The sequence below is a fragment of the Panthera tigris genome, chromosome A1 (assembly GCF_018350195.1).
Source record: "Panthera tigris isolate Pti1 chromosome A1, P.tigris_Pti1_mat1.1, whole genome shotgun sequence".
Taxonomy (NCBI): Eukaryota; Metazoa; Chordata; class Mammalia; order Carnivora; family Felidae; genus Panthera; species Panthera tigris.
Window position 1 is genome coordinate 137,269,736 of NC_056660.1, and position 20,847 is coordinate 137,290,582.

The following is a 20,847-nucleotide window of genomic DNA, read 5'->3' on the forward strand; positions in this document are numbered from 1 at the left end:
TCAGAATGATTAAAAAACAACAGGGAATTTAATTTTTTTGATGCTCTATTTCTCATTTCCTGTGATTTTATAAGAATTAGCAATCGGGGCACCTGGGTGGCTCAGTCGGTTGGGCGTCCGACTTCGGCTCAGGTCATGATCTCGTGGTCTGTGAGTTCGAGCCCCATGTTTGGCTCTGTGCTACAGCTCAGAGCCTGGAGCCTGCTTCGGATTCTGTGTCTCCCTCTCTCTGACCCTCCCCCATTCATGCTCTGTCTCTCTCTCTGTCAAAAATAAATAAACATTAAAAAAAAATTTTTAAAGAATTAGCAATCGAACACTGTCCATTGAGTCCATCTACACACCTATTCATCCGGAAAAAGAGCAGCCCTGGTCTGATCAGTGCAACATCCCCTGACTGTCGACAGGACTCAGGACAGCCCTTCATCATACTCAAGAACTGGAAGGGAGAGGAAAAACACAAGTCGAGGAACTGAAGGTGGTGAAAAATCACAAGGGACTAATGGGCACCATATGCAAGGGTAGAGTGAAGGTGTGGGATGAGACAGCCCCCTGGGAGGGGTAAACGTGTCCCTCCTGTAGTGAACTTTTAAAGAACCACCTTAGGATAAAGTAGGCATGACCAGCCAAACAGGTGAGAGTCATAGAAAGATTTCTGGGTGATCAACAGCCTTCTCCTTCAGGTTGGCTAGGGAGTAATCTACATTTTTTGAGCTGGAAGGAAAGGAGTAGGGGCAGCTTACCTGTAATAATGATAATAAAAACAACAATAATAACAGCAAATATGTGCTACATGCCAGACACTGTTCTAAGCCCTTGACATTTATTAACTCATTAAATCATAACAAAAACAACCCTAGGAAGTATTACTACCACCCCCATTTTACAGATGAAGAAACCGAAGAACTGACGTGCAAGAACTTCCCAAGGTCATCCAGTCAGTGAACGGTGAAAGCAGACTAAGGCAGCTCATTCAGAGCCACATGCTTTAGCTTGAGTCTCTGCTGCCTCTCGAAAGCGCTGATACCCAGTATATTGAGCACTGTTCTAAGCAGGCTCCAGATATCCTTGCTTATAACGAGCACTCCATTCTGCCTCTTGACATGGCTGACAAAAGTCAACTGAGTATACCATGTCCCCTGTACCCTTTGCTTTTGTCCCATTACGCTTGCTCTAAGTCTGGAGTCAGCCAGAAGCCCTGTTACACTCCAGAGTGACTAAGTTTGTATTTGTGTGGCCCTAGCCTGTCAGATGGAATGCAAATGCAGCCCCACCCTCAGACCAAGTGCCTATCCTTCTCCAGGTTTTTCAGGCATTCACTCAGATCTGACTTGCGGTTGAGGAAGGCTGTGTGCACCCATGGAAAGACAAAGACAGAGTACAGGCAATTTTTTTCTGGTAATTCAGATTCAAGAAAACCTCCAGACAGCAGTCAGGTCATTGACAGAGCACTTGCAATACATTTAATCGGTTCTTTCACTTGTGTTATTTCACTTAACTCTCATAACAACTCAGTGAGGCAGCCAATGTGATCTCTGATTTTAGTGGGAAAAAGACTTAAGATTCAAGAAAAGGTTACGTGACTTGATCATACATCAAGTAAAAAATACAGCTGGGACTCAAAATCCATGTCTATATCACGGTGCTGAACTCAAAACAATCTTTCCTTCAGCACTTTGTAAATAACAACAGCAGCGGTAACTAACTAATCTAAATAACTAACCAGAGCCTTGCCCTCAGCTGATAGGATAAGAGCAATTAGTAGCTGGAATGGACACCTTGGCTATATTCGTTCGGGCAGCCAGGACGTCCACACAAGGTGGGGTAGGTTCCACGTAGCTTCAGGCCCATAACCCCTCTTCTAGGATGAGATCTGTCTCCACACCCCGCCCTGGAGTGCATTTCTAGGGAGCTGGAGGCAAAGGGTCTTCAACAAGGGGCCCTCCTCTGTAAAATACCATTCCTCTTGTTCTCCTGAAAGCCCTGGTTAGCTGACCTTTCAGGCACGATGAAAGATAGCTTTTTTTGGTTTATTTTCCCCAGACAGTTGGAGGAATGTTGTTCTGGGCCAGTGTTCAGTGGGTTTGTGTTTTTGTTGCTGTGTGGTGCTTTGCTATAGTGGTATTACCATATTTTGGAAGTTTTCTAAACCATTGCCCATGCACCCAGGGGTGACTATTAAAATGATGAGAACATTTTTATAAATCATAAAAATAAATATATGTACAAAAGCACAGTTAGTAAAATGGACAAAGCTAACTCAGCTTAAAAAAAAAAAAACACCTGAAAGTATTTCTTTCAGAATCTGAGTTTTGTGCCTAAAAGGAAGTCCATGGGGAAAAAAGTATACATTTTAAGGGAAAAAAAACAAGTGAACGTGAATAACACGATAAATGGTAAATGCTGACTTGGATTGTATATTTTATCTTTGTATCTAGATGGAAGAAATACAGATATAAAAAAGCAAGCATGTATGCATTAAGAATAACTATAATGCTATGTCTTATTTATGTATAATCATTCTTTTGCTAGAATCAAACCATGCATGACAATTTTTTTCTTTTTAAGTTGCTTTTTAAAAAATGCTCGTTTTGTTCTTTCTCATCCAATAGCTATGATCTTTATCATATCTGAAGGCCTATCAGCATGAGAGATTATGGCCAGAACCTGCTAAGAACATTCAGAAGCTAGAACTTCTGGACTGTCTGCTCACCCCCTCTTTCTCCTTCTCCCATCCACTGCTTCCACCCACACCATCCACTGCTCTGCCAAGATCTCGGCCTCTACTAGTTGAGGGCTTCCCTGGCTGCACATAAACCAAATCCTTGTCTCCCTGGGCATCCCTGAAAACACACATAAGTGGTTTCCCAAAACAGAAGAAACTGATTGCCAAATACTCCATGTGCTGGGCAAGATTTCAATGAGCAAATGAATACATAGAGGAAATAAAAATTAAGTGCTTAATAGTTCATTAATGGGTAACTGTTTACAGGTTGACAGTCATTTTAAAACGTCTGTTTTCCTTTAGAGATTTTAGGGGCAGGCAGGGCTTTTGGCCTTCATGTGGGGAGGGGGAGACCGGAAAATGAGTGTGGAGAGCTTCTCACTTGTGGGGCTCCTCCAGGCTCTTTAAGGCTAGCCAACTAGTAGTGCTGACCCTGGCCTGTGTTCCTGTCTCCTAGCACAGGGGCAGGGCAGATTCAATGGCATAAGGTCATTATGGATGATTACAGTTATAGATCTTGGGCAAGATCTAAGGAAAGCAGGCTTCAGACCAGTTGAACTTAAACTAGCTTTGTTCTCAATGCCAAAGTAGATGGGCTGTGAGAGTCACCCTACTACATCCCACATTGTTAGTGGCGGGGGAATGTCTTCCCACAGTGTAATACTATGCGGAGGCAGGTGGTCCTAGAGTGAGCCTTCTGCCACCTATAGAATTGATAAGACTATGATCACTAATGGAACATTCAGTTCTCTGTGTGTGTGGTCTGAAAAATCAAACCAAAGCCTGTGTTATGGGGAGGTGGGGGGAGAGGGCCGACAGAATCAAAACAGCAACTGTATCCAAATTTTTTTTTTTTTAACTATGTCAAACGCATGTGGAGTATTAGAATCAAACAGTTTTCTCAAGGTGAAACAATTATTTTGCTTTCAAACACCAACCAGGTAAAAACAGTCTCAAAACCAATTAGAAATGCAGGGGCTTTTCCACCGTGGTTATTCTTTCCAGTCACATACAAAATTACAAGTACTTTCTAGAAATTACTCACACACAATTAAGTCCTTTAGATTCATCCTGTGATGGGGGCAGTCTTATTGGGCAATGTTTGTCCTGGAACAGCTGTTGAGATCCTAGCAGGAGAAAAGCCCACATGATTCTTTAGCTCATAATCCGGTTAGTTTATTTTCTCGATATTACCTGTGGGCATCATGTTGATGCAAATAGTAACACAAGTAGCTCCTGGATGACAGCCAGAAAATGGAGCTCCCCCTAACCTCACCACAGGTGGAGAACGATCAGACAATATATTTGGACTTTCCCTCCCCACCACACTCCTACAAACACACAGACATACACCATGAACTCCAGATTTGCCCTTAATGTCATCTCCTGGTGCCACTGCAAGCACAGAAGGGGCAGGAAAAGAAAGACAATAGCTGAGCCACACCCCGTCTGGCTACTGACTTCCTAGCCTCCTCTTCTAGCTTTCTCTCTGACAGGACCTCAGCATCACTTGGGTCTTGGGAAGCTGGTGGCTTCCTCATTCTGTTCCCTCAGCAATACTATGCAAGCCCTTCCTACTGCCTCCTACTCCTACTTTCTGCTTCCTACTAGATAAGGATATTCTAAGTTTTCTAAGTCTCTTCTCCCGGAGCAAATTAGAGGCTCCAAAAGGGTAGGCAACACATCTGTTCCTTCTGTGCCCATCATTATTGCTAGTGCAGTACTAAGCAAGAGCAGTCTCTCAAAAATAAACTGTGTGAGGAGTCTCTCTGGTGTAATTTTTGGTCAGTTGTACTTGATGGATAAGAAGGACAAAAGAAAACGTCAGGGGATGCCTGAGTGGCTCAAACAGTTAAGCATCTTGATTTCGGCTGAGGTCATGATCTCACAGTTCATGGGATCGAGCCCCACGTTGGGCTCTGCACTAACAGCACAGAGCCTGCTTGGGATTCATTCTCTCCCTCTCTCTCTCTCTCTCTCTCTCTGCCCCTCCCTCACTTGTGCTCTCTCTCAAAACAAATAAATAAACTTAAAAAAAAAAAAAGAGGGGGGCCTGGGTGGCTCAGTTGCTTAAGCAACCAACTCTTGATTTCTGCTCAGGTCATGATCTCATGGTTCGTGAGTTCGAGCCCTGCATCGGGTTAGCGTCAACAATGAGGAACCTGCTTGGGACTTTCTTCCTCTCTCTCTGCCCCTACCCTCCACCCCCCCCCCCGCCCCCGTCTCTTTCTAAATAAATAAATGAACTTTAAAAAAAGAATTAAAAAAAGAGAAACATCAAGAAAGACAGTAAGTCAGCCACTACTAAGAAACCCTGTTAAACTAAAACCCTGTTTTTATGATTTCCCTGAATATGTGAGCACTGTACTCTCAGATAATTCTGTTGTCTTTCCTCATGCTTCATGGCTATGCTGACCATGAATACAAAGTAGAATTTTAACTTTAAAATCATTCCTTTTCAGGACAAACCTTTCAGTCCATCTTCATGAATTGACTAAAACTAGCTTCTAGAGTTGGGATCTTTTCACACTCTCTGTAGATTTATTTTCAGTAAAAGGTACTGAAAATGCCACAAAATAAAATGCTCAAGGATCTCAAAAGAGAGCCTGTCCCCTATAATTCAGACCTATATCCAAGTAGTTATATAAATTCTTGCCCTTTGTCACAAATCAGTGGATTATTTGGTTTTTTTGAGCTTTAAGGGGTGGAGTAGGTTGGGATTTTCGCTCCTTTTACCCCTGGAATATTTTGATTCTTAAAAATTTTTCAATTATTCATCACCAGTTTCTGCATAAGTAAAATGAAGTAGGGAATTGACCATGGAGTAGGAATTCAGGGCTTGCCAGCAGACGGGGATGGGGGTGGGGAGGGCTTATTTCCTTTCACCTTTGGAAGAGATGGACACTTTATCTGTGGGGACACAGGTTCTGGCCTTAGATCTTTGTTTTCCCGCATTTACCCAGGAGCAGGCCTCCACCCTAATAGAGTTAGCAAAGGTCACTTCTCAAATCCTTAACACTAAGACTTGGGTCTTCCTTTGCAGAGGAGTCATTTACTGATTTTTATGGCCTCCCACAGACAACTATGACAGTTCCTCATACTAAGGTTAAAAGAACAATTGAATATTGCTCCCTTTACCAAAACAGCCTCAGTTACATTCTCCACTGTTTGTAAAACATTGCAGTTGTCTCCTCTCCCAACTTTTCCTCCCCTTGAAAGAGTAAGTTAGCATGGGATGCAGAGGAAATGGCTGATTTCTGCCGAGACACTGGGATAATAACCCAAACCTCAGACGCAAGCCCTGACCAGTCACCGCACCCTAACCTGGGCTCGGGGCCTGCTCCGCAGACCAGACCTGGAAGAAGCCTGGCCACGGGAGATGAGGCTGCCACCAACCTGCGGCTTTTCACCGCCGGCATGGATTAAGTAACACCCGCAAAATCAGCATTTGCACACATGCCAGGGGCTGATTACCAGCCTCTCCGCCAGGGCTGCGGACTCGATTTCAGAGCAATTTCTCCCATTACTCAGCCCCAGGACAGCCGGCCGCGTCTCCAGGCACACTCCCGGGCGTGCGGAGGCCACTCCGCAGCCACCTCGCGGCTCTGGGCTCCTCGCCCCCCACCCCCGACGGGCACCTGCAGGCGCCCAAGGCGGGTCTAAAACGAGACCACCAGCCACCGGCACCGCGTCCCGCCGGCGATTCACGCGCCCTGATCTCTTTCCGCGCCCCCCAGTCTTGGGAAGGAGACCTCGCCTTCCTGGGAGCACCAAATCGTCTCCCTGCCGCCCGCGAAACGGCCAGATGGCCGCTGAGCCTTCTGCGCCTCCATCCATCCTCTATCTGCGAAACACGCCGTCAGAGACCTTCCCACCCAGGCTCCCGCCACTTCCCTGCGGTTTCGCGGTCTGTCACTTGGGAAACAGGGCCCGCAGCTCGGGAAGGCGGTGCAGACAAAAGAGACGCAAATTCGTCTTCCGGGCAGGAGGAGTGGCTGCTGGGGGTCACCCGCTGTCAGACTAGCCCACCCCGCGGAAGCCAGAAGGCGGCAGGGCTTCCCCCCAGTGCGACACGACTGCTCCCGCGACCCGCGCGTCTGCGTCTGTGGCCATCACCAGAAACCAATTGGTTTTCAAACAGTTAAGATAAACCTAGGATCTTAATTTCCTTTATGGGACCGACCACGCGGCTGTGTAAATGTCTCCTGACAGACGTAATGGAGGGTTATTAGCAGTACAAAGCCTGTCGGACCCGTAGCATTAGTTCAAGGGGATACTTCGGTGTTGCACCAAAATTGCTGTGCATGTAAACCAATTTCCCCGACAGAAGGGTAAACACAGACTCGTTTGAACCGCGAGATGAAAACAGATGGGATATCGCAAACAGTTCCCCCAAATACAACAGACTTCTGGGCCAATTACACGTGGTTAGCTCTGAATGACAGAGGAAATAGTTTTCTTTGCTGCTGAATGTCACAAAAGTCACCTAAAGGCACAGAAGGAGGCCGGTTTGTTTTTGCGAAACTTGCTAAAATTAATCTGTGCTGGAGTCACTTGTGAAACGCAGAACCACCGCCCCCCCCCCTCCCCGCCGCCTTCGTGAAGGCCAGACCCCCGTGTTGGGATCCCAAGGCTAGGACTTCGAAGTGTGCCTCCGCCACTCGCCACTCGGAAAACTGGGAAAGGGAAGGAAAATCGAGCAGGCGCTTGCCAACCCAGAGGGCCTAAGGAGTGCGCTGGAGGGGGGGGGGGGGGTCCTAGCCTCCTCCCCGCGGCCCATCTCGCCGCCCCCTCTCTCCACCCCCCGGGTGTGCACGCCTCCCTCGGCACTCCCGCCTCCGGCCTGGCAAAGCAAGAAAACAGAACAAGAAGTGTGCTATCGATCCTGGCCGACCGGGTCAGGGCTGCGCCACGTGCTACTTAGCACGGAGCGCGGCCGAGGGCTCAAGGGACGGGCCGCCAGCCGAAACCCTCCCGAAACATCCCGAGCGACCACCAGAGCAGGCCACCGGGCTGGGGGGCAGAGGCCTGGCTCCAGCGGGTTGGGGGTGGGAGGGCGGAGCGTCGCAGCCGGGCCTTTCCACCGCCCACCCCCGCCCCCACCCCCGTCCCCGCCCCCGCGAGCCCCGAGCTCCGGGCCCGCGCGGGGCGCGGAGACCGAGGGAAGGCGGCGCGCAGGGCCGGGCCTGCACCCCAGTGACGGAATCTCGAGGACGGAAGGCCACGGAGACCCGCTGCCCGGCCGGCCTGCGACGCCTGCGGGCTAATGCCGGGACGGGGGTGGAGGAGAGAGCGCCGCGCGGGGTGCGCCTACTCCCGAGGCCCGGTCTGGCGCGCCCAAGGGCCCGGGTCACCGCGCTGCCGGGCTCCGGAAGCCGCGCTGGCGGGGCCGCAGGGCGGGAGGCCGGGTCCTGGGGCTGCCCGGCCGGAGGAAGCGGCTCGGGTCGCGCCGCCCCGCGCCCGGGAGCCGCGTGCAGGGTTCAGCCGTGTTTCGGTTGCCCTCTGACCTGACCCTGGGCGCACAAAGGCCTCCCGGGTGCGCAGCCATGGCCCAGCCTTCCAGTCGCTGCCAAATTAATGAGCCCACGTCAGGTTGGGTTTACAGCTCGGCCGGGACGCAGCCGAGTGGAAAATGAGCCCGGGGCCTCTCGGGAGGTACCCGCACTAGTACAGAGGCGGTCTGGCGTCCTTGAGGCCGGGGAAGCCGCGGCCCGCACGGTGCCGCCTTCAGCTCTCTACTCAGCTGCTTTCGCGGTCTCCCGAGGAAGCAGGCCCGCCCCTGGGGAAACCTGCCAGCGTCTGCCCCGCTTTATTAAAACAACACAGAGCCCACATTTAACATCCCAGCAGCACAGGCCAGGCATTCTGGACACACGTCGTTGGGTTGTGGCTTGGGGACCCTTTGGTGTCTTTGCGGCGCCCTTGGCTGCCAGGCTTTGGGAACCGAGTCTGCCTTCCCGGGAATGAGTTCCTCCTGGAGGTCCCGGGTGCCTCTCATGAGTATAGGTATATGCCCCAAGAGAGCGGGGAATGCTTCCTCTCTTCCAGAAGCAAGGCTCTTAGGGGAAGCATTTTCAATGACTGTTGGATGCGGGTCTTAAAAGCCAAAGATAAGTGGAAAAGGGATTTGGTGTTTGAGCACGAGTCCATCTGCTAGTTCATCCTGAAGTCTAGGAGACTGGCTGTGCTGAGGGCTCGGTGTTCTTATTGGTCTTTAAAGGCGGTGGGGGGGGGGGGCGGGGGATTCAGTTCAAGAAAAATGACTAAACCTGAAGCTGATAAGGCTTAAGTCATTGATTTACCGTATTCCTTCCAGATTTTTCAAATATGCTAAAAGAAAGCACTTTTATTTAAAAACACTCAAAAGGTCAGAAGAGTGATGCTCTTCAGAAGCCCTCTTTCCCTGCAGCTTTGTCTGCTGTTGTCTGCTGTTGAGAACCAGGAAGGTTAGGAACTGGAAAGAACTGGGTGGCTTGTCGCTGAATCATGCCACTCCTGTAGCTTCCCCATCCTTGCTTCAGAGAGCATGCCTTTCAGAAGGGGAGGGGGGCTGCTACAGACCCCTTTTCTTCATACACCCCTCCCCACCTTAACCATAAGTTCCTTGTCTAGATTCCACGCACAGCCCCCCTGCACCCATCCTGTGGGCACTTCACAGCCTTGCAGACCTGGCTACCCTAAGCCCATCCCTTCCTCGGAAATCTCAGTGTACGTAGGTCAAGTTGCCTTTCTGATGGCAAGCAGCCATGACCTTTAAAGTGGCAAGTATCTCAAAGAGGGCACGCCAATAAACTATGATGTACTATAATTATCTTTTTTTGGTAAACTGTTTCCTCAACTGAAATTTAACAACTTGGGGACAGGGACCAAGACCAGGTGTTGGTATTGTCTCAGTACAGTGTCAGATCAAGAAATGTTATCTATCTTGGGGTGCCCGGGTGGCTCAGGTGGTGGGTTAAGCATCCGACTTTGGCTCAGGTCATGATCTCGCAGTTCTTGAGTTCAAGTCCCGCGTCAGGCTCTGCACTGACAGCTCAGAGCCTGGAGCCTGCTTCGGATTCTGGGTGTCCCTCTTCTCTGCCCCTCCCCCACTCACACTCTGTCTCTCTTTCTCTCAAAAATAAATGGACATTTTTTTAATTTTAAAACAGAAATGTTACCTATGTTGATTCCACAGTTAAAATTAATACAGTCCCCTCAAAAATGCTAATAACTACAGTGGTGATAGTGAGCAGAGGCACCCGACTTTTCCCTCACCATTCCTACTTGATTCTACTTTATGTCAGCAAACTTGCTTCTCTTCTGAACCCACAGTGAGATAGTACTGCTAGAGAAATGGAAATTTTGATTGGAGGAGGCGAGAGGGTGTGGGGAAAAGGAGAAGAAACTTAGGAAGCAGGGGATTTTGAGAAATAATAGGGATGGGCATCAATACAAAGTGAGGGTCCCTAAGGAAACAGGAGGGCACCAAGGAATTGGGGAATGAGAAGACCACCCAAAGGTGGGCCAGAGAGAAAGAGATGTGGACCAATACCAAGAACAACTTTCACCAACCGAGAGGCAATGGTAGTATTGTGGCTAAGAGCTCATGTTTGCTATTCTCTGTCTGTATGCCCCTAAACAGGTTATAAAACCCTATGAGCTTTCGGTTTCTTCACCTGTGAAATGAGGATGGTAATAACACTTATATCACATAGTTATGAGGATTAAATAAAATAACATGCAGTTTCACCTGTGGCCTCATGTCAGTCCTTTCTGCTTTAATGTTACAACTTACCAAATTGGCAGATTATGAAGTAGGGGAAAGTAGTCTTTCCCCTTGAAATATAAGAAAGTGAAGAAGAATCACCCAGCTATTTTAAGGAAAACCTTTACCAAATGATAAAAACCAAAATGGAAAAATAAGTAACTGGGAGAAGTTGGAGAAAGTTTAAACACACACGCGAGTGCACACACACACACACACACACCCCCTCCAAGTAAAATCCTTGGAGAGATGAGAGAAAGTATTTCATCCACGGAATTAGAAAAGGATATCGTAAAAGAGAAACATTAAGAGAACAAGACAGAAATTTCAGGAATTAAAAATACAGTAGCAAAAACAAAATCAGTAAAAGAGTCTAGAAGAAGCTGAAGATATCTTTCAGGAAAGAACAAAAAGACAAAGAGATGAAAAATAGGGGAAAAATGGTAAGAAACCTAGAAGATCAATACAGGAAGTCCAACATTCAAGTAATTCCAGGAAGAAAGTACAGAGATAATAGAGAGGGATTTTTAAAAAATGTTTATTTTTGAGCGAGAGAACACGAGTGGGGGAGGGGCAGAGAGAGAGGGAGACACAGAATCCAAAGCAGGCTCCAGGCTCTGAGCTGTCAGCACAGGGCCTGACGCATGAACCGCGAGATCATGACCTGAGCCAAAGTTGGATGCTTAACCAACTGAGCCACCCAGGTGTCCTGAGGGGGATTTTTTCCCCGCAAAGAAACAGCACAAGAAAATTTCCCAGAACTTACTTGGGTAAGTTCTCAGACTAGAAGGGCTAGCTGGGTCTAGCATAAGAAATGATGAAAGATCATACCAAAGGACATAATCATGAAATTTTAGAAACTCATCAATAACTAGAAACTCCAAAATTTTTCCAGAAAGAAAACCAGGTCCCATACCAAAAACCAGTAATCAGAATGGCATTGAACTTCTCAAAAATAACACTGGAAGTGACTAGAAAATAGAGCAATGCCTTACAATTCTAAGGAAAAATTTCTAGTCTAGAATTCTATATCCAGCAAAATACCCATCAAGTGTGCTGATAAAGACATTTTCAAACATGCAAAATTCTCAAAATTTTATCTCCATGTACCCTGTAACACACATCGCTGACCCACCCAACAGCCATCTCCAACTTTCTTTCATATTATTTTTTAATCATATAGCCATGTGCTTCTGGGAAGCCAAATCTCTACCCAGCCCCAGAGAGAAGCCTTGAATAATTTAAGCCAACAACTTGTAATTTCCTACTTTGGGTCAATAACTGGCTTAGAAATGGGCATGTAACCCAACTCAGGTCAATTAAATCTGAGGAAAAGTCTACTGGGGTATAGGAAGATTTTCTTCACCTTAAAAAAGGGCGTATGGAAAGGACTTAACTCTTTCAGCCAGCTTCTTTGTGAGGACCTGATGCTCTAGGTTGCCATGGTTATCTTATCAAAGAGAAAATCCAAATGCCAAGGATGGCAGAGAAAGTGAAAATAACCCAGGTACTTGATGATGTCATTGAGCCACTGCATTCATCAAACCTGAAACTAGCCAATATCCAGACCCTTTGTTATGTGAGTGCCAGAATGCAACTCTGTGTACTCTGTGTGCTCATCTCTCAAGCTGAATTGTATGCTAAAAGCAATATTGGGGTGCCTGGGTGGCTCAGTCGGTTGAACATCTGACTTCAGCTCAGGTCATGATCTCACAGTTTGTGGGTTCGAGCTCCGCATCGGGCTCTGCACTGATGGCTCAGAGGCCGGAGCCTGCTTCGAATTCTGTGTCTCCCTCTCTCTGCTCCTCCCCTGCTCATGCTGTCTCTCTCTCTCCTTCAAAAATAAATAAAAACATTAAAAAAATTTTTTTTAATTGAAAAAAAGCAATACTAACTAAGAAAAATACCTACCACTGATTGAGTAGTTAGGTATTATTCTGTGGTCTTTTGATTAATGGCTATAGTAAGCCAGTGAAGCAAATATATTACGCCCATTTTGTAAATGAGGAGATATAGGCTCAAACAAGTAGGTGAATGAGCCAGATTTGTACCCAACACTTTCTGACTCTAAGGCCTGAGTAACTCTGATGCTATGCTCAGGATTTATCAGATGATACTCAAACATAGGATTGGCACCTGTGTGTATCAGACATGGAAAAATATTGGGAAACAATACACTGATCTCAAATTGCACTTAATAACCACTTTTAGTTCACTCAGTTACTTGTCAGTATAGTTCAGGTTTGTGGTAACCAATCCCCAAGCTAGCCTCCACCAATCCTCACTTCCTAGTGTACAAGCTTCTGTGCACTCCACTCCCATGATGAGCTGGCTAACCAACAGAATATTGCAGATATGACAATGTGTAACGCAACTTCCAAGGCTAGGTCATAAAAGACATTGTGGTTTCTCTCTTGCTTTCTCTTGGATCATTCAATTTGGGGAAGGTCAATCACCAAGCCATGCGCCCTGAAGAAGACCTATGGCAAAGCCCATGTGTCAGGAAACTGAAACGTCCTGCCGATATCCATGTGAGTAATCCATCTTGGAAGTGGGTGACTACAGATGACTGTAGCCCTGGCCAACCCTTTTTTAACATTTTTTTTAATGTTTATTCATTTTTGAGAGGGAGAGACAGAGACAGAGCGTGAGTGGGAGAGGAGCAGAGAGAGAGGGAGACACAGCATCCAAAGCAGACTCCAGGCTCTGAGCTGTCAGCACAGAGCCCAATGTGGGGCTCGAACCCACGAACCATGAGATCCTGACCTGAGCCGAAGTCGGACGCTTAACCAACTGAGCCACACAGGCACCCCCCTGGCCAACATTTGCCTACAATTTCATGAAAGACCTTAAGCCAGAACCATCCAGCAAAGTCACTCCTAAATTCCTGACTCACAGAAACTGTGAGACAATAAATGTTTACTGTTTTAAGCTGCTTAGTTTTGGGGTGATTTGGTACACAGCAATGGATAAATTAACACACTGAGTACTTAAGTAAACGTTTTCTTAACTTTAAAGGCAAAAGGGGATTAGACTTGTTTATTACTTTCTGTTTTTCAAGAAGACATATATGGTCCTCATTACAGCTCTGTGGAAAAGGCAGGGGAAGTGTCATTTCAGAAAACTGATCATCAGACACACTTGCTTAAGGTACTTAAGTTAGCCAGGTACAAAACTAATAGAAAAGCATTCTGGGTCTCTTTCACTAAGCCTTTCCAGTATCCCTGTTTAGAAGTTGGCTTAGTCTGAAAGAGCCTAAGAATCAGCACAAAGGAAAAATCCCCAGAGGGTCCCTAACTTTAAAATCTTTCCTAAGAGGCAGCTGGCATTATATAACACTCCTGCCGCTCCCAGCCTCACAGCCTCTCTGGTTCTCAAAGCACAGAAGAGTTTATGGTCTTGGATCTTGCCCAAAACTGTAGATAGCCATCAATTTTGAGAACATTTATATATTCTGAGCAGTGAAACTGTTAATGGTTACGGTGTTTATGGCTCAGGCTTAAATAGGAAACTAATAAAGATAAAATCTCTGCTTGATAAGGGTGCTCAACCCCCCGTCAGTGGCAAGTTTCCTGTTGCACAGTGAGGTCTAGGAGTCCATCTTTGAGCCCCGGGTCCAGTCACAGAAAATGCAATTAGGAGGGTGTCAAAACTAACGTGGCTAATGTGTTTTTCACAGAACCAATATTGAGATGGCGGTAAGTGCTGCTTTTGGACAATAATGAGTGAGTGAGTGAGTGAGTGAGTGAGTGAGTGAGTCTGCTTTTTGTTAAGCATAAGCCCTATAGAGTTTGTTTTGGTTTCCTGTTGACTTTGAAAGAGCAAGCAGTATCTCTGGGGCCAAAATGGCTCTGACAGAAACGTCAGTTGCTGACCTTGGCTTGAGTTGGGGCAAATCTTTGCAAATGAAGTCTTCTCTTTGCTCCAGAGATAGTAAAGTTGTCATACATGCAGACTTTTAGGAGTAATCATCTACAGCAGGGAACTTGGCACAAGGGAAGCCCAAGTTTGTTTCTTAGAAGTGATCCGCCTGAAAGTCTAAAATGGACTGCAAAGCACATACCCATCTGCAGTAGATGTTGCTACAGGTGTAGGATGTTGTGGTTTCTAACATCTTACACGTGTTCTCTAAACAATACTTCAAGTGTCTTTTTGTTTCTGGCCTGTGTGGTTTCCTGCCTTTCCAGCAGCTACTCCTATGTAGAAGGGCAGCTGCCTGCAAAGTATGACTGACAATTCTGTATAAAGACGCACATGCAGAAAACGCTGCTGTCTCTGAAAGCAGCTCACCCTGAACTTGGAGTATGATGGAGCCTGCAGCACTTGTCCAAGAAGCTGAAATAAGCACAGTGTTATTGCTGTCCGGACCTGGGTGGCTTCCGGGCACCTGGAGGACTTCCTGCAGTTCCCGAGCCCTTGAGCTCTGCAGCAGACTGAGTCGTAGAAATCTGAATTCAAAATATCAGAGGGCAGAGGGGAAGGAAGGCCCCCCTTAGGTGAGACCTCTTGCCACCACTTCAGAGCCCATGCAGGGAATGTCCAGGGGTTTCTGTGTGAATCATCCAAAGAACACGTCAGGCGAGCTTCGGCTCTGGAGCTACAGTCCTGGGAACCAGAGGGATTGCTGGGACACAGCTAGGTGACACATGCCAGGGTGGAGCTTAAGATACTAGACAGTCAGGTGGTACCTTAAAAGGCAAAACACAGGCAATCCTGAGGCCTGTGTACATAGTCGGTTCATTAAAACTTTCATCCTACATCTGCCAAGGGTCCTCCTTTCCCTTCACCATATAAATATCCACTTGAGACTACTCAACTCCCTTGTGGGGACTCCTTCCCATTTCAGGTTTGCAGGATACTCATTCAGGTCTTATCTGCCTTACATAAAAGCTTCAAGGGGAGTGTGTGTGTGTGTGTGTGTGTGTGTGTGTGTGTGTATGTGTGTGCATGTGTGTAAGCAGGTAGCTGGTAGGCCCCCCATGTAAACTTCCCTTTTGAGAACTAACCCTGTTGGGAACTCTTAGCTTTGAAAACTTTACAGTCTTTTTTTCTCTTTCGTTCCCTTGCAAAAAAGTGATGGAAATGGGAGGCACATTAAACTATCTCCCTGCAGGGATATGGTCATCCACTGGCTTCTAAGAAAAGTGACTTGGCAGAATTCTCATCTCTGACCCATGGGCTGGGCAGTCCTTACAGGACTAATGAAATGTGTGTTTCCCCCTTCCGTCCTGGAGTTGTGAAGGAAACCAGAGAAAGGAGAGATCAAAAGGGGTAGCTGGTGGGAGGGGTGGGTGCAATTCCTGGCTGTGCCACAGGGTTACCGAGGGTGCATTTATTAGAGTTTCAGGTCCTCCACTTCCATTCCCAGTCAGTGTCTTTCCCTCTCCCACTTTTAGGCTCTCCATTGTTACCCAGCAAGCAACGACAAACGAATAGGGTGGAGTGATATACTGAGAGGCTAAAATCCTTCCTGAGACTCTTGGATTGTAAGTATAGACCCAAGGGCAGAGGACTTCCTTAGGACCTCTAACCAATACGGCAGTGGTATGAATCAAGGATTCAACCTACAGATCAGATATTAGAGGGAACTGACAAAGGTATCATTTTCCTTTCAATTTAGCAACTTACAGTAGGTCCTAGACTCTATTCATGTCAAGCACTCATGGAAAGTTTTCTCTGTAGAACGATTTTTTTTTCTTGAAAAAATACATCAGATTACGTGGATTTCCAGTTTAGAGTAACCAGCTGAATACACAGATTTGCCTCCACTCCCTCCAGACACTCCACTAAAGGGACAACTAAGGGATTAAACATAAGAACAAAAAGCAAAAGTAAACAAAGAGAAAAGGAGAAACAATAACTACATTTCAGAAGCTGGAAAGCATTTTGAGGGGTCGTAATGATTTAGCAGACCCAAGAAAGTAGGAAAAAGCTGAGAGGGCATCTAATTTATATCCATGGAATCCCCAGAATGTCCAAGAATTGACAGTACTGGTTACCCCTGGAAATGGAGACAATGCTGGGGCTAAAATCCAGAGGGTTGGGGAGCCTGGGTGGCTCAGTCGGTTGGGCGGCCGACTTCGGCTCAGGTCATGATCTCGCGGTCCGTGGGTTCGAGCCCCGCGTCAGGCTCTGTGCTGACAGCTCAGAGCCTGGAGCCTGTTTCGGATTCTGTGTCTCCCTCTTTCTCTGACCCTCCCCTGTTCATGCTCTCTCTCTGTCTCAAAAATAAATAAATGTTAAAAAATAAAATAAAATCCAGAGGGTTGGTTAAGTTTGTTTAAGCAGCGGTGAGACACCCCATGTCTCCTCCACCACCTGAACAGAAACCCAGGAACTCATTCCCTGAAGAGAATAAGACCAGGATGTGTTGGACTTGAGAACCACAAGAACAGTCGGGATGGGAAAAGCGTCCTGAACATAGGGTGACTAAGTGAAGACTGACACGGTGTTGAAATCAACTTCACAGTATTTTGGCCTCCTAATTAGAAAAGACTCCTCTGGGGAATCTGGCAAGCTCAAGAGAAAAGACCCACAGACTGACATCAGGGATCTGCCTGTGAAACGGCCTAAGCAGAACACCACACTGACAAGCTCAGTCTGACAAATCCTGTCTTGCATAGAGGGTTTCCTATCAGCTTTTGTAGCGCCCTAGTCTTACATATGGACAAAGAGCCAAGATCACCGGCATTTGAGGAAGACTTTTAATAGGAAAGAACGAGGCCAAATCAACAAACCAATATACTTCCAGCTTGAAAGAAAATCATGCAGGGAGATGAAACCTTAAACAAATTATCACATACCTAAAACAAGAACAAGATGTTATATGTAAAAATCAGAACATTTGGAGAATTAAAACTGGGAAGGAAAAATGAAAATCTCAGTAAAAGGTTAAAAAATGAAGTTGAGAAATATCCCTGAAGGTAAAACAAAGACCTAGAAAATTGGAAAGATATAGAAAGACATTTAGAGGACCAGCCCGGGACATCCATCTTCTGATGAGTAGAAGTGCTGGAAAAAGACAAAGAAAACAGAAAGAGATCATCCAACAGCTCATTGAAGTCAACAGAACTAGAGACCTATCAGGTATTGGCCACAATGGATAAAAATAGATCCACACCTAGGCTTATCATTGCGAAACTTTAACACTTTAGGGCAAAGCAAAGATCCTAAAATACAGGCACAAAGTACCAAGAATCAGTATAGAATCTGATTTATCAACAGCAACACTAGAAATACGAAGGCCGAAGAAATATCTTCCATTCCTGAGAGAAAATTATTCCCAACCTAGAATTTTCTACCCGGTCGCAACATTAATCAAATAGAGTAGTAAAATACATATATGCAGTTCAGAAATGCAGAAATGCAGTTCTCAAAATATTTACCATTGACTTTCTCAGAAAGCTACTGGAGGATGTATTCCGCCACAACAAATTAATAAATCATTTGAGGGCATGAGGTCCAAGAAACAGGGAATTCAACATGAGACAGAGGCTAAGGTAACCCCCAAGTTCATTAATGCCACAGTATGTTGTGGAGAAAAGGAAAAGCAATCATGGTAGACTATGATAGTAGTTGTAAGCTATTGACAGCACTTTAAATGATCATAAATTGGAAATGTACACATTGATCTAACTAAACGTCTGTGAAACTATTTGGGAAGACGATGGGTCCTGTAAACCTGGGTCATGGGAGGCAGGGAGAAACAGTGTTAGATCCATATCTTCCATTGTAGGAAGTCAACAGATGATGTTTAAAAGTGAAAATTCCGTAAGTAGCAATAAAATTGTGTGCTTTAGAGATACGGATGCAAATCGCACGTAACTGTTTGGAAAAGGCGAGTGGGTTTGCCTGCCGAAGGTGGGACGTGGGAGGGACAGAAAGGCTTCTGTTTTTTGTGCCAGTCTTATACAATCCCTTGCCTCTCTACATGCGTGCACATGGACCTTTGATGAAAGTAAAACCTAAATACAAAGCAACATCATCACAGGGCTTCTGGATACATCCCTGAAGACTGCTTGATAGTGAGCCCAGATCAACAGGTCCTGCTCTCTGAGAGCCATGGCGGTCTCAGGCATCAACCTGTTTTTGTTCTAACGTGAAACTCGTGTTACTTCCAGGACTTCCTAATCCATTGTGATGCTCCTCCATCCTCTGCAAGGCGAAGCTAATGAGTAAGAGATAGCGCTGGAAGGCACAGCGCTGAATCTCTTCCCAGAGCAACAGGAGACAGGCCAGTGAAGGCCTCTTTAGCAAGGAACAAGGCAGCAATGGTGGGCAGCTGACAGCATCATAGTCTGAGTTCAGGACCTCTTTTACTTTCCACGTTTTCTTATGAAATTTCTCACATTTAGTAATCTTATCCCGAAAACCCTGCTAACGATTTAGACTACTGCTGACTCTTTCAAGCATTTTCGACTCATTTCAGCAGTCCGAAATATCTCACTCAAAAGCACAGTCGCTATGAAGTTGTCCAGTTTGAGGTACCACAGGCAACACACCCAGACATAAACAGTCCTGACGACAGTGCGGTGAGGCCTCCAAGGATGGACTTCCAGACTCATTTCTGGTTCACCTGTCAGGAGGCAGCCACTGAACAGCTGCCCCAAGGAAGCACCCCTTTCCCAGAAGTGATAGAAACAGAGTAACTCGTGGGAGTATTCCAATCCACAAGGCTTGGGGAAATTGAAGGAGGGTGTCTTTTGCTTTCTTTCAAAGAGAAAAATGTAGAGGGAACACCCAAAAACAGAGCCAGAGGAAAAGTTTACTTTTTCTTTAAGAGATTTGAAGGTAAACTTCAGGGGAAAACCTTATCCCATTTTGCAAACAAATTTGGAAATCCTATCCTGTTTACAGAATCTCCCTGACACCAAATTTTTGCAAGACATTGTGCTGATTACTCTGGGGAATGTAAAAATGAATTGAAAGGGGACTTGCCTTTAGAATTTTACCTGGTCCAGGGACGCCTGGATGGCTCCATTGGTTAAGCATCTGACTTCGGCTCAGGTCATGATCTCACATTTCATGAGTTTGAGCCCCGTATCTGGCTCTGTGCTGACAGCTCAGAGCCTGGAGCCTGCTTTGAGTTCTGTATCTCCCTTTCTCTCTCTCTGCCCATTCCCTTGCTCTCTCTCTCTCTCTCAAAAATAAATAAACATTAAAAAATAATTTAAGAATTTTACCTGGTCTGAAATTCCTATGAGAGAAATGGATTTTCTCTCAATGTAGATTTTAGGTAAATACTTTCCAATTATGTGTAATTTAGATGGACATCTCCATCACCAATGTCTCCTTTGGGCTGTAAATTCATTCTGATATTGGGAATACTTACAATGTGATTAGGTGTGAATGGCCTTTGTTGGTTTAGAGAGATGTTGAAGATGATTAAAATAACAGAGAACATGATTTTCCACATGCACTAAGTAAAAAGATAAAGTCATTATCTCTAAACACCCCATGTGATAGTCTAGATCAGTTTAAATGGGCACACTTTGCAGGAGCATTTCTAGAAACTAGCCTCTGATTTCTCCCGTTGTCCTTCTCAGGGCTACCACGTGATGCTACATGGTTGGAATAATTTTAGATGATCACTTTGGCTTTAAATTTGCAGTCTACTGCATCCTTCTCCCTCTCTGTTAAAACAAATTTTCACATTTTTATTTTCTAATCAGGTCATTTGATGGAGATAATAAGTATAATGAAGTATAAGTATGAAGATAATGAAGTATAAGCCTGAGACGCATAAATAGACTTGACTTGTTATCCTGCAGTTTATGGTCCAAATTCATCCTTGGTGAGGACACAAAAAGTACTGTGCTACCTCAGGGCCTAATTCACAAAGGCAAAGCCTATGACCCTGAGGACCCAGATTCTTCTGCAAGTTTATCTTCCCGAGACATCTCCACATCTCAGACTTTGTGCCCCATGGGCAGGCAGTGCAGAGTAAAAGTATCTAGGTTCATTTGCCTATAAATGGCAAGTGAAATCCCAAGCGGAAACTCTGGCTGGGATGTTTCCAATGAAAATCCACTAGAGCAGGGGAAAGGAGGGTTTGCTCCTGTGCTTGTGGAGAAATATCTGGCAACAGCCCCCACCAAGTGCTCTCGGAGAGGACTGCTCTGCTCATGACTAGTTCTGTCAGCACAGAATACATGCCACCTTCATGTCCACATAATAAATGAAATGTTACTGTGCTAGGGGGGTTTGGAACTCAGACTGAGTCAGTTTCCAGGCTGTGGTCAATGTTGCTGTTTTAAACTGTAAGAGACCAGGGTGCCTGGGTGGCTCAGTCAGTTAAGCATCCGAGTTCAGCTCAGGTCATGATCTCACAGTTTGTGGGTTTGAGCCCCACCTCGGGCTCTGTGCTGACAGCTCA

At 46.0% G+C, this 20,847-nt stretch overlaps 1 protein-coding gene across 1 annotated transcript in view; it reads right to left on the minus strand.

The window, feature by feature from the left end:
• Nucleotides 1-228: 228 nt before the first annotated feature.
• The window catches only part of FOXD1 (forkhead box D1), a 77,334-nt gene continuing 56,715 nt past the window's right edge, over nucleotides 229-20,847 (minus strand). The window contains exons 3-4 of the mRNA XM_042988233.1: nucleotides 3,771-3,852; nucleotides 229-263 (exon numbers count right to left, since the gene is read on the minus strand). The gene's annotated coding sequence lies outside the window, so the exon portion shown is untranslated. The remainder of the gene's footprint in view (nucleotides 264-3,770; nucleotides 3,853-20,847) is intronic.